The sequence below is a fragment of the Mustelus asterias genome, chromosome 8, assembly GCF_964213995.1.
Source record: "Mustelus asterias chromosome 8, sMusAst1.hap1.1, whole genome shotgun sequence".
NCBI classification, from domain to species: Eukaryota; Metazoa; Chordata; class Chondrichthyes; order Carcharhiniformes; family Triakidae; genus Mustelus; species Mustelus asterias.
Window position 1 is genome coordinate 21,178,252 of NC_135808.1, and position 10,282 is coordinate 21,188,533.

Below are 10,282 nucleotides of genomic sequence, written 5' to 3' on the forward strand. Positions count from 1 at the left end.
AATGATTTGGATGAAGGGACCAAATATATTGTTGCTAAATTTGTTGACGAAAAATAGATTGGTCTGAAAGTAAGTTGTGAAGAGGACACAAGGGATCTGCCAAGGGATATAAACAGGATAAATATGTGGCGAAATTTTTGCAGGTGGAGTATAAAATGGCAAAATGTGAACTTGTCCATTTTGGCAGGAAGAACAAAAAACCATATTGTTTAAAGAGAGAGGGATTTCAGAACACTGAAGTGGAGAGGGATCTGGGTGTCCAGGAACTGGAATCAGGAAAGAGTATAATGCAGGTACAGCAATTGGTTAGGAAAGCAAATGGAATGTTGTTGATTATTTCAATTGGAATGCAATATAAAACTATGGGTGTTTTACTACATTTGTGTGTTAGTGAGACCATATTTGAAGCACTGTGTACAGATTGAGACACCCTGTTTAAGAAATAATATGGATGCATTAGAAGCAGTTCAGAGATTGTTAACTCAACTGATACCTAGGATGGGGACAGGAGATTATCTTATGAGGAACGGTTGGGCAGGCTGAACCCATATCCATTGGAGTTACGAAAAATGAGAGGTCATATGAACGCACATGCAAGCGCATGCACACGCACATGCACACATACACACATGCACACACACATGCACACATACACACATACACACTTGCACACAAACACAGGATTCTTTTGGATGTATGGTATAGAAACAAGCATTCAGACTAACCAATCCATGTTGTTGTTTAGTTTCCACTCAAGTCTCCTCTCATTTTTAATTCTTAAAATCATATGCATCTATTTCCTTCTCCTTCATATGCTTATCTATTTTCTCCTTAAATGTACCTTTCAATATTATTTCCTTTAACTCCCTGTGGCAGTGGTGTGATGTCCTGCTGCATCTAGTCATGAATGGTTGTGGTCATTTAAACAAGTCACTGGAGGAGTTGCTCCACAAAAAACTCCATCCCCAATCAAAGAAGGATCAATGCATCAGTGCAAAGAACAAGGCAGAAGTATTTGCAACAATCTTCACCCAGAAGTGCTGAGTGGAAAATACACCTCAGCCTCCTCTGGAGATCCTCAGCATCTCAGGTGTCAATCTTCAGAAAATATGATTTACCCCCTGTGATTTACCCCATGTGACTAAGGTCTCCTTACTTGAGAAGGGATATACTGGCACGGGAGGGGGTGCAGAGGAGATTCACTAGGTTGATTCCGGAGTTGAGCGGGTTGGCTTATGAGGAGAGACTGAGTAGACTGGGGTTGTACTCATTGGAACTCAGAAGAATGAGGGGAGATCTGATAGAAACATATGCGATTATGAAGGGAATATGTAAGATAGAAGCAGGAAAGTTGTTTTCACTGGCGGGTGAAACTAGAACTAGGGGGCATAGCCTCAAAATAAGGGGAAGCTGATTTAGGACTGAGTTGAGGAGGAACTTCTTCACACAAAGGGTTGTGAATCTGTGGAATTCCCTGCCCAGTGAAGCAGTTGAGGCTACCTCATTGAATGTTTTTAAGGCAAGGATAGATACATTTTTGAACAGTAAAGGAATTAAGGATTATGGTGAGCGGGCGGGTAAGTGGAGCTGAGTCCACAAAAAGATCAGCCATGATCTTATTGAATGTTGGAGCAGGCTCGAGGGGCCACATGGCCTACTCCTGCTCCTAGTTCTTATGTTCTTATTTCAAGAAATGGCTGAAGGCACTGATAATGAAGGGTCTATGGGCCCTGACAATATTCCTATAACTACCTCTCTTTTTATGTTAGGTAAGACTCCAAATCAGCAGTGATTTATCCCCCTGATTCACATTGACTTAGGTTTTGCAAGGGTTGCATGTTGCCACACTCAGTCAAAACTAGCCACAGGCGGACCCAAGCTGTTCTAGTACAACTATGATATTAATATCTACCCAACAATGGGGAAAGTTGCTCAAGTATATCCAGTGCACAAAACATCAGGACAAAACAAAGGCTACCAATTATCGCCCATTAGTCTACTCTAAATCCTCAGTAAAGATGTCATCAACAGTGCCATCAAGCAACGCTTATCAGCAATAACCTACCCACTGATGCCAAGTTTTGATTTCACCAGGTCCTGACCTTTTTTCAGTCTTTGGCCTATGGCCTGCAACCACTAATATTTAGGTATTTTGTATATTTGCATTTTATTTCCACTTTGCTCTTGATTTTAAACCTATAGTGAATGTATGAAGTCATTTTCTTTTATCCTTACTTGGTAGACATTGATCTTAATGTAGCTGTAATTGTGTTATGATTAATTCATAGGATAATAGAGTAACTACAGTTCAGAAGCAAACCATCGGCCCATCGAGCCTGCACCGACAACAATCCCACCCAAGCCAAGACCCATGACCCCAGCTATTAACCCTGCTATTCCCCCTACATTAAGAGGCAATTTAGCATGGCCAATCCACCTAATCCAAACATCTTTGGACTGTGGGACGAATCTGGAGCACCCAGAGGAAACCGACGCAGACACAGGGAGAATGTGCAAACTCCATACACATAATCAGAAGTGACCTGTATTCTCCAGACCTTGTTCCTTTCATACAGGCCATTTGGGCTACTTCTTTGCTTTCCATTTTTTCAAGCTAGAAGATGGTGCCCTTTGTTTTCCTACTTACGCAGTGGTTAGCACTGCTGCCTCACAGCGCCAGAGACCCAGATTCAATTCTGGCCTTGGGTGACTGTCTCTGTGGTGTTTGCATGATCTCCCTGTGTCTGCGTGGGTTTCGCCGCACTTGGAATATAGTGTTCAATTCTGGTCGCCACACTACCAGAAGGATGTGGAGGCTTTGGAGAGGGTACAGAAAAGATTTACCAGGATGTTACCTGGCATGGAGGGCATTAACTATGAGGAGAGGTTGGAGAAACTTGGTTTGTTCTCACTGGGACGATGGAGGTTGAGGGGCAACCTGATCGAAGTCTACAAATTATGAGGAGCATGGACAGAGTGGATAGTCAGAAGCTTTTTCCCAGGGTGGAGGAACCAATTACTCAGGGACATCGGTTTAATGTGTGAGGGGCAATGTTTAAAGGAAATGTACAAGGCAGGTTTTTTACACAGAGGGTGGTGGGTTCCGGAATGGGTTCCGGAACACGCTGTAGGGGAGGTAGTGGAAGCAGATACGATAGTGACTTTTAAGGGGCGTCTGGACAAATACATGAATAGGATGGGAATGGAGGTCCCTAGAAGGGTAGGGGGTTTTAGTTCAGTCAGGCAGCATGGTCAGTGCAGGTGTGGAGGGCCGAAGGGCCTGTTCCTGTGCTGTAATTTTCTTTGTTCTTTGTTCTTGAATAAAACACTAGTCTAATGGAATGCTGTTTAGATAATTACAATTCCCACTTATTAACAAACAAATAAAAAAGAATTCTTCATCACTCTGAAATGTCAATCAGGTTTGTAGTCCTCTGGAATCTTCTTCCTTCTTTGCTGATTTGGTCTTTTCTTCTGAAATGAGATGAGGCTTTCTTTTCAGACATAAAATGTGGCTGTTACTCTGACCGAGAGCAGTTTCTGTCTCTCTCTAGTTGTGAGCTGTGGCAGTTGTTGGCAGGGCAGTGGCTGTCTTTCTTCTGGCAGTTTTCTGAAGCTGGGAGCGGTTTTATACCCCCTATGACATACCAAAATTCGCACAGTAGGATTGGTTTACAGGTTATCAAAACATAAAATTCAAATTTGATAGGCCGCTGCTATTCAAATGCCTATTTCAAATTGATTGGTTAAAATTCAAAAACATGTTCTGATTCAAATGCCTAAAGCCTGTTACCAAAGCAAGTCTGTTGTTTTTGCTTGCTGCCTTGCTTCAGTCTGTACTGGATGCACCTGCAGCTCCTCAGCACAGAAAACAACTAAACTACCTTTTAAACAGACAATTTTACATCTCTTTGCATTTTTACAATTTTTGTAATTTTACAACACTAGCTTCAGAACAGTATGGTGCACTGACAGAGAATCTGTCCAGACGTGATGGGCTGAATGGCCTTGCTCTGCACTGTAGGGATTTTATGATCCTAGGATACTGCAATTTGACCGTTGACTACAGGGCAGGACACTGAGTAAGCGTACAAGCAGTTGCCACCGGCATCATTGGAAGATGAACTTTCATTGATCATCATGAGATCAGATTGATGGCAGATGAGATGATATCATCAAAGGATGGGTAAACATCCTTTGATGATACCTGGACTTGTGGTGCCTTGGTAAGTACTGATACGACCTGAGCATTGTTTTGGTGAAGATTGTACCAGGCCGCAAGAGGCTGTAATGCAGCCAAATATTCGGCTTAAGAGGGGCATTGCTTCAAGGACTCAATGATACAGCCATAGTGTAATAGTCACCAATGCAGATGGAAGGAAGGGCCAGGAATGGAGGGACTGAACATAATGTCTACCTTAGGATTACTCAAAGACTTAGTCATATATGTAGCAAGTAGATGGTAAGATATGTACCCGTTTGGGGAGCTGTCATGAAACAGACTCAAATTGCGATTATTATTTGTGCTTTAGAACAATCTGTCTTTCTTCTTTTCTTCTGATGTATAGTGATTTCTCCTTTCAATAAAAATATTTTTTTTCTTTTTACCTCTGTCACATGTTTATATTATTAACTCCAATTGTCATATAATAAAATTCAATAAAATTATTGTTTTAATGCATTACTTGTCATAGTCATTCATTCCTGTTACATCCAATGTATGTCTCCGAACGTAAGTGTGATTCCAAGAAGGGTTCTCTCTACTCCTTACAGTCCGAACATGGACAAAAGAGCTGAACTTAAGATGTGAAATGAGAGTGACTGCCCTTCACATGGAGGCACCGTTTGACTGAGTGTGACAACAAGCAGCCCTTGCAAAAATTGCGTCAATGTGAATCAGGGGGAATAACTCCTTGCTGACTGGCGTTATACATAATACAAAGGGAGGTATTTCTGGTTGTTGGAAATCAATCATTTCAGATCCAGGATATTACATTCCAGGACATTCGATAAATACTCGGTGACCGAGGGAATCCTTATTAGTCAGGAAATTGTGTTGGGAAAATTGCTGGGATCAACACCCTAGGTCCTGACGCTCTGCATCCCAGAGTATTTCAGGAAGTGGCCCTCGAAATAGTGGATGCATTGGTGATAATTTTCCAGCATTCTATAATCTCTGGAAGAGTTCCAATGTATCGGAGGGTAGCTAACATAACCCCACTTTTAAAAAAAGGAGGGAGAGAGAAAACAGGGAATTATAGACCAGTTAACCTGACATCGGTGGTGGGGAAACTGCTAGAATCAATTACTAAGGATGCAATAACTGAGCTTTTGGAAAGCAGTGATATGATTGGCCTGAGTCAGCATGGATTCACTCAAGGGAAATCGCGTTTGACAAATCTTCTGGAAGTTTTTGAGGATGTGACTACTGGAGTGGACAAGGACAAGCAGTGGATGTTGTGTATCTGGACTTTCAAAGGGCTTTTGACAAGGTTCCACACAAGAGATTGATGAGCATAATTAAAGCTCATGATATTGGAGGTAATGTATTGATGTGGATAGAGAACGGGTTGGCAGACAGGAAGCAGAGAATGGGAATAAATGGGTCCTTTTCAGAGCGGCAGGCAGTGACTCGTGGGGTACCACAGTGTTCAGTGCAGGGACCCCAGCTGTTCACAACATACATTAACGATTCGGTTGGAAGAATTGAATGCAATATCTCCAAATGTGCAGATGACATGAAGCTGGATGGCAGTGTGCGGCGTGAGGAGGATGTTAAGTGGCTGCAGTATGACTTAGATAGGCTGATTGAGTGGGCAAATACTTGGCAAATGCAATATAATGTGGATAAATGTGAGGTTATGCACTTTGGTGGCAAAAAAGGAAGGAAGATAATTATTTGAATGTTGGCAGTTTAGGAAAAGGGGAAGTGCAACATGGGGGTCATGGTGGAAAAGTCACTGAAAGTTGACATGCAGGTACAGCAGGTGGTGAGAAAACTAATGGCATGCTGGCCTTCATAGTTAGAGGATTTGAGTATAGGAGTAAGGATGTCTTGTTGCAGTTATACAGACAAGACCTTGTCTGAGGAAGGACATTCTAGTCTGAGGAAGGACATTCTTGCCATTGCGGGAGTCCAGCAAATGTTCATCAGACTGATTCTTAGAATGGCAGGACTGGCATATGAAGAGAGACTGGTTTGACTGGGCTTGTACTCACTGGAATTTAGAAGAATGAAAGGGGATCTCATAGAAACATAAAATACTGATGGGATTGGACAGGCGAGATGTGGGAAGAATGTTCCCAAAGTTGGGGAAGTCCAGAACTAGTGGTCACAGTCTAAGAATAAGGGGCAAGCCATTCAGGACTGAGATGAGAACAAACTTCTTCACGCAGAGAGTTGTGAACCTGTGGAATTCTCTACCACAGAAAGCTGTTGGGGCCAGTTCATTAGATATGTTCGAGAGTGAGCTGAGTATGGCCGTTGTGGCTAAAGGGATCAAGGGGTATGGAGAGAAAGCAGGAGTGGCAAACTGAAAATGCATGATTAGCCATGATCATATTGAATGATGGTGTAGTCTCAAAGGGCCAAACGGCCTACTCCTGCACCTATTTTCTATGTTTCTATGTTTCACTGCAGGAGTTCCTCAGGGTAGTGTCCTAGGCCCAACCATTTTCAGCTGCTTCGTCTATGACCTTCCTTCCTTCATAAGGTCAGAAGTAGGGATGTTCACTGATGATTACCAATGTGTAGCATCAGTCATAACTCCTCAGACACTGACATGGTCCATGTCTAAATGCAACACGACCTGGACAATATCCCGCGACACCCACATCCCATGAAATAAAGAAAGAAAACATCTGTAATCAGAATAGAATGTGTAAACATAACAACACAACCATTCATTGATACAATTCTGATTTCTTAAATACAATCTAATTTCACTCCAGGTTAATGAAAGAGTAAATCATCCAGACCTTCTAAAATGTCATTAGCAGAAATTGCAAGCACTCGAAACCTCTTTATACTGTGTACATAAACATTGTGCAATTGGGAATATAGATCAGAGAGCTAGTGCTAATGATCAAGCAATGCTTTCCCTTGGACTCAGATGTTTTTATGCCCCAATGCTGCCAGCTGAGGATCTGAACTATTTCCTGCATCAGGCTCCCCCATCTGCAGACCAAACTCACATGACTTCCCACCTGCCCTCCGCAATGAAAGCCACATCTTTTCCATCACTCTGTCCTGAGGCAGGCAGGCGAAGCCAGAGATATTCCTGACTCACGATATCCATTGCGAGGCTGAAAGTCCAGCCCTAGCTTTCAGATTCAGCACTCGGGGATTCTTGAAATTCATAGGTTGTGTCATTCAGTTCCTTTCAATGCACATATTGTTTTTAAGACCCTAAGAACTGAGAGCCCGATAAGTACCCACAGCTTCCAGGTAATGTCCAAGCAGCTGCAAGTTGCATCGACTTTCATTGAGGACAGTCAGTGTGACATTGGCCTCTCAATTGCCCTGTAGCCTTCACTCACTGTAACTTGCCTCCCTCTGAATCTGCAACACTCCTTTATCTTCGACTCAACCCTTAACCTGTCATCAAACCTGTGACAGTGATTGTGCTGTTGGTGTCATCCAGCATATTGACTTCTACCGAGGAGAGGCTGAACATCAACTCTCTGACAATACCCTCTATCTTGCCTGGATCACAACACACAAAACCAAGCATCAAGCCACTGATAGCTGGGCTGACACTGACATCCCCTCCTCCATAGATCTCCCCTGACACAGCATCCAAACTCGTAGCCCCACCAAACTCAAACAGCCTGCTTCTACCTCCTTCCCAACAGGATTTTCCCTCTGGGCCCACCATTTTAACTGGTTCTTCCCCGACTGTAATAACTCAGGAAGCTGACTGGAAAGGAACAGCATTTATTGCAAATCATAAAGTAAAACCACTGCTCTGTGGTGTACATACACAAGTCCCATCCGGGACAATAGTTCTAAAGACCCTTCCCGGCACCTAAACAAAAGAACAAACAAAGAAAAAAGAACAATACAGCACAGGAACAGGCCCTTCGGCCCTCCAAGCCCGCGCCGCTCCCTGGTCCAAACTAGACCATTCTTTTGTATCCCTCCATTCCCATTCCGTTCATGTGGCTATCTAGATAAGTCTTAAACATTCCCAGTGTGTCCGCCTCCACCACCTTGCCCGGCAGCGCATTCCAGGCCCCCACCACCCTCTGTGTAAAATACGTCCTTCTGATATCCGTGTTAAACCTCCCCCCTCTCACCTTGAACCTATGACCCCTTGTGAATGTCACCACTGACCTGGGAAAAAGCTTCCCACCGTTCACCCTATCTATGCCTTTCATAATTTTATACACCTCTATTAGATCACCCCTCATCCTCCGTCTTTCCAGTGAGAACAACCCCAGTTTACCCAATCTCTCCTCATAACTAAGCCCTTCCATACCAGGCAACATCCTGGTAAACCTCCTCTGTACTCTCTCTAAAGCCTCCACGTCCTTCCGGTAGTGTGGCGACCAGAACTGGGCGCAGTATTCCAAATGCGGCCGAACCAACGTTCTATACAACCGCAACATCAGACCCCAACTTTTATACTCTATGCCCCGTCCTATAAAGGCAAGCATGCCATATGCCTTATTCACTACCTTCTCCACCTGTGACGTCACCTTCAAGGATCTGTGGACTTGCACACCCAGGTCCCTCTGCGTATCTACACCCTTTATGGTTCTGCCATTTATCGTATAGCTCCCCCCTACGTTAGTTCTACCAAAATGCATCACTTCGCATTTATCTGGATTGAACTCCATCTGCCATTTCTTTGCCCAAATTTCCAGCCTATCTATATCCTTCTGTAGCTTCTGACAATGTTCCTCACTATCTGCAAGTCCAGCCATTTTCGTGTCGTCCGCAAACTTACTGATCACCCCAGTTACACCTTCTTCCAGATCGTTTATATAAATCACAAACAGCAGAGGTCCCAATACAGAGCCCTGCGGAACACCACGAGTCACAGGCATCCAGCTGGAAAAAGACCCTTCCACTACCACCCTCTGTTTTCTGTGACCAAGCCAGTTCTCCACCCATCTCGCCACCTCACCCTTTATCCCATGTGATCCAACCTTTTGCACCAACCTACCATGAGGGACTTTGTCAAATGCTTTACTAAAGTCCAAATAGACGACATCCACGGCCCTTCCCTCGTCAACCATCCTAGTCACTTCTTCAAAACACTCCACCAGGTTAGTGAGGCATGGCCTCCCTCTCACAAAACCATGCTGACTATCGTTAATGAGTTTATTCCTTTCTAAATGCGCATACATCCTATCTCTAAGAATCCTCTCCAACAACCTCCCTACCATGGACGTCAAGCTCACCGGCCTATAATTTCCCGGGTTATCCTTCCTACCCTTCTTAAATAACGGGACCACATTAGCTATCCTCCAATCCTCTGGGACCTCACCTGTGTCCAGTGATGAGACAAAGATTTGCTTATAAAGGGCTCAGGTAATGAGTTCCATCTAGGTAGGCAATGGCTTGTTACCAAGGGAACTCTTATTTAATAAGCCCCACAGAGAGGTTGATTAGAGATTCCCCATAGAACACTTGGGGATTATAACATCCACTAAACCAATGTTTGCCCTTCTAAAACTGCAGTTGGCCCATTTTAAGGGCATTTCATGAATTTTGTTTTTTATACTTTTCCAATTCAATCGAATCAAATCCAATTCAAAGTCTCAACAAGTTGAGACATTTCCGATCCAGGCTGACAAGACAGGGCGAGCAACCAAATTGCCCTGTCCTGGACCTGATCTACATGAGCCAAGCTGATTGGAGGAGCAAAGCAACACCTCCTCCAAGACTTGAGCTCATTTGCATCTTAGCCAAAAGGCCGAGATGCCGCTTTTAAAAATTGCTTCATATGAAACATATGAAGCTTCAATGTAACCCAATGACTGCAACCAAGTGCAGCATCCGCATAACTACACTTGATCTTAGCCAAAAGGCCGAGAAGCGATTTCATGAATTACTTCTTTCTGAAACCTGTTGTTTTGATGTTGATATTTGACACTTTTGATACTCCTGTTTATATTTGTATGAAACCTCATCTTACCGAATGTTATCATTGACTCCTTAAATAAGAAATTGGAAAGTTTCCCCCGCACAACCGTTGGACGAGCAGGAAATTGTCACTATATCCCACTGATACTCACAGCTACTTCAACAACATTTGCATCTTACTTTGTGTTC

The 10,282-nt window shown here is 43.5% G+C and overlaps 1 pseudogene; it reads right to left on the reverse strand.

Annotated features, from left to right (window-relative positions):
- Nucleotides 1-9,849: 9,849 nt before the first annotated feature.
- On the reverse strand, nucleotides 9,850-10,050 carry LOC144498093 (U2 spliceosomal RNA; annotated as a pseudogene).
- Nucleotides 10,051-10,282: the final 232 nt, after the last annotated feature.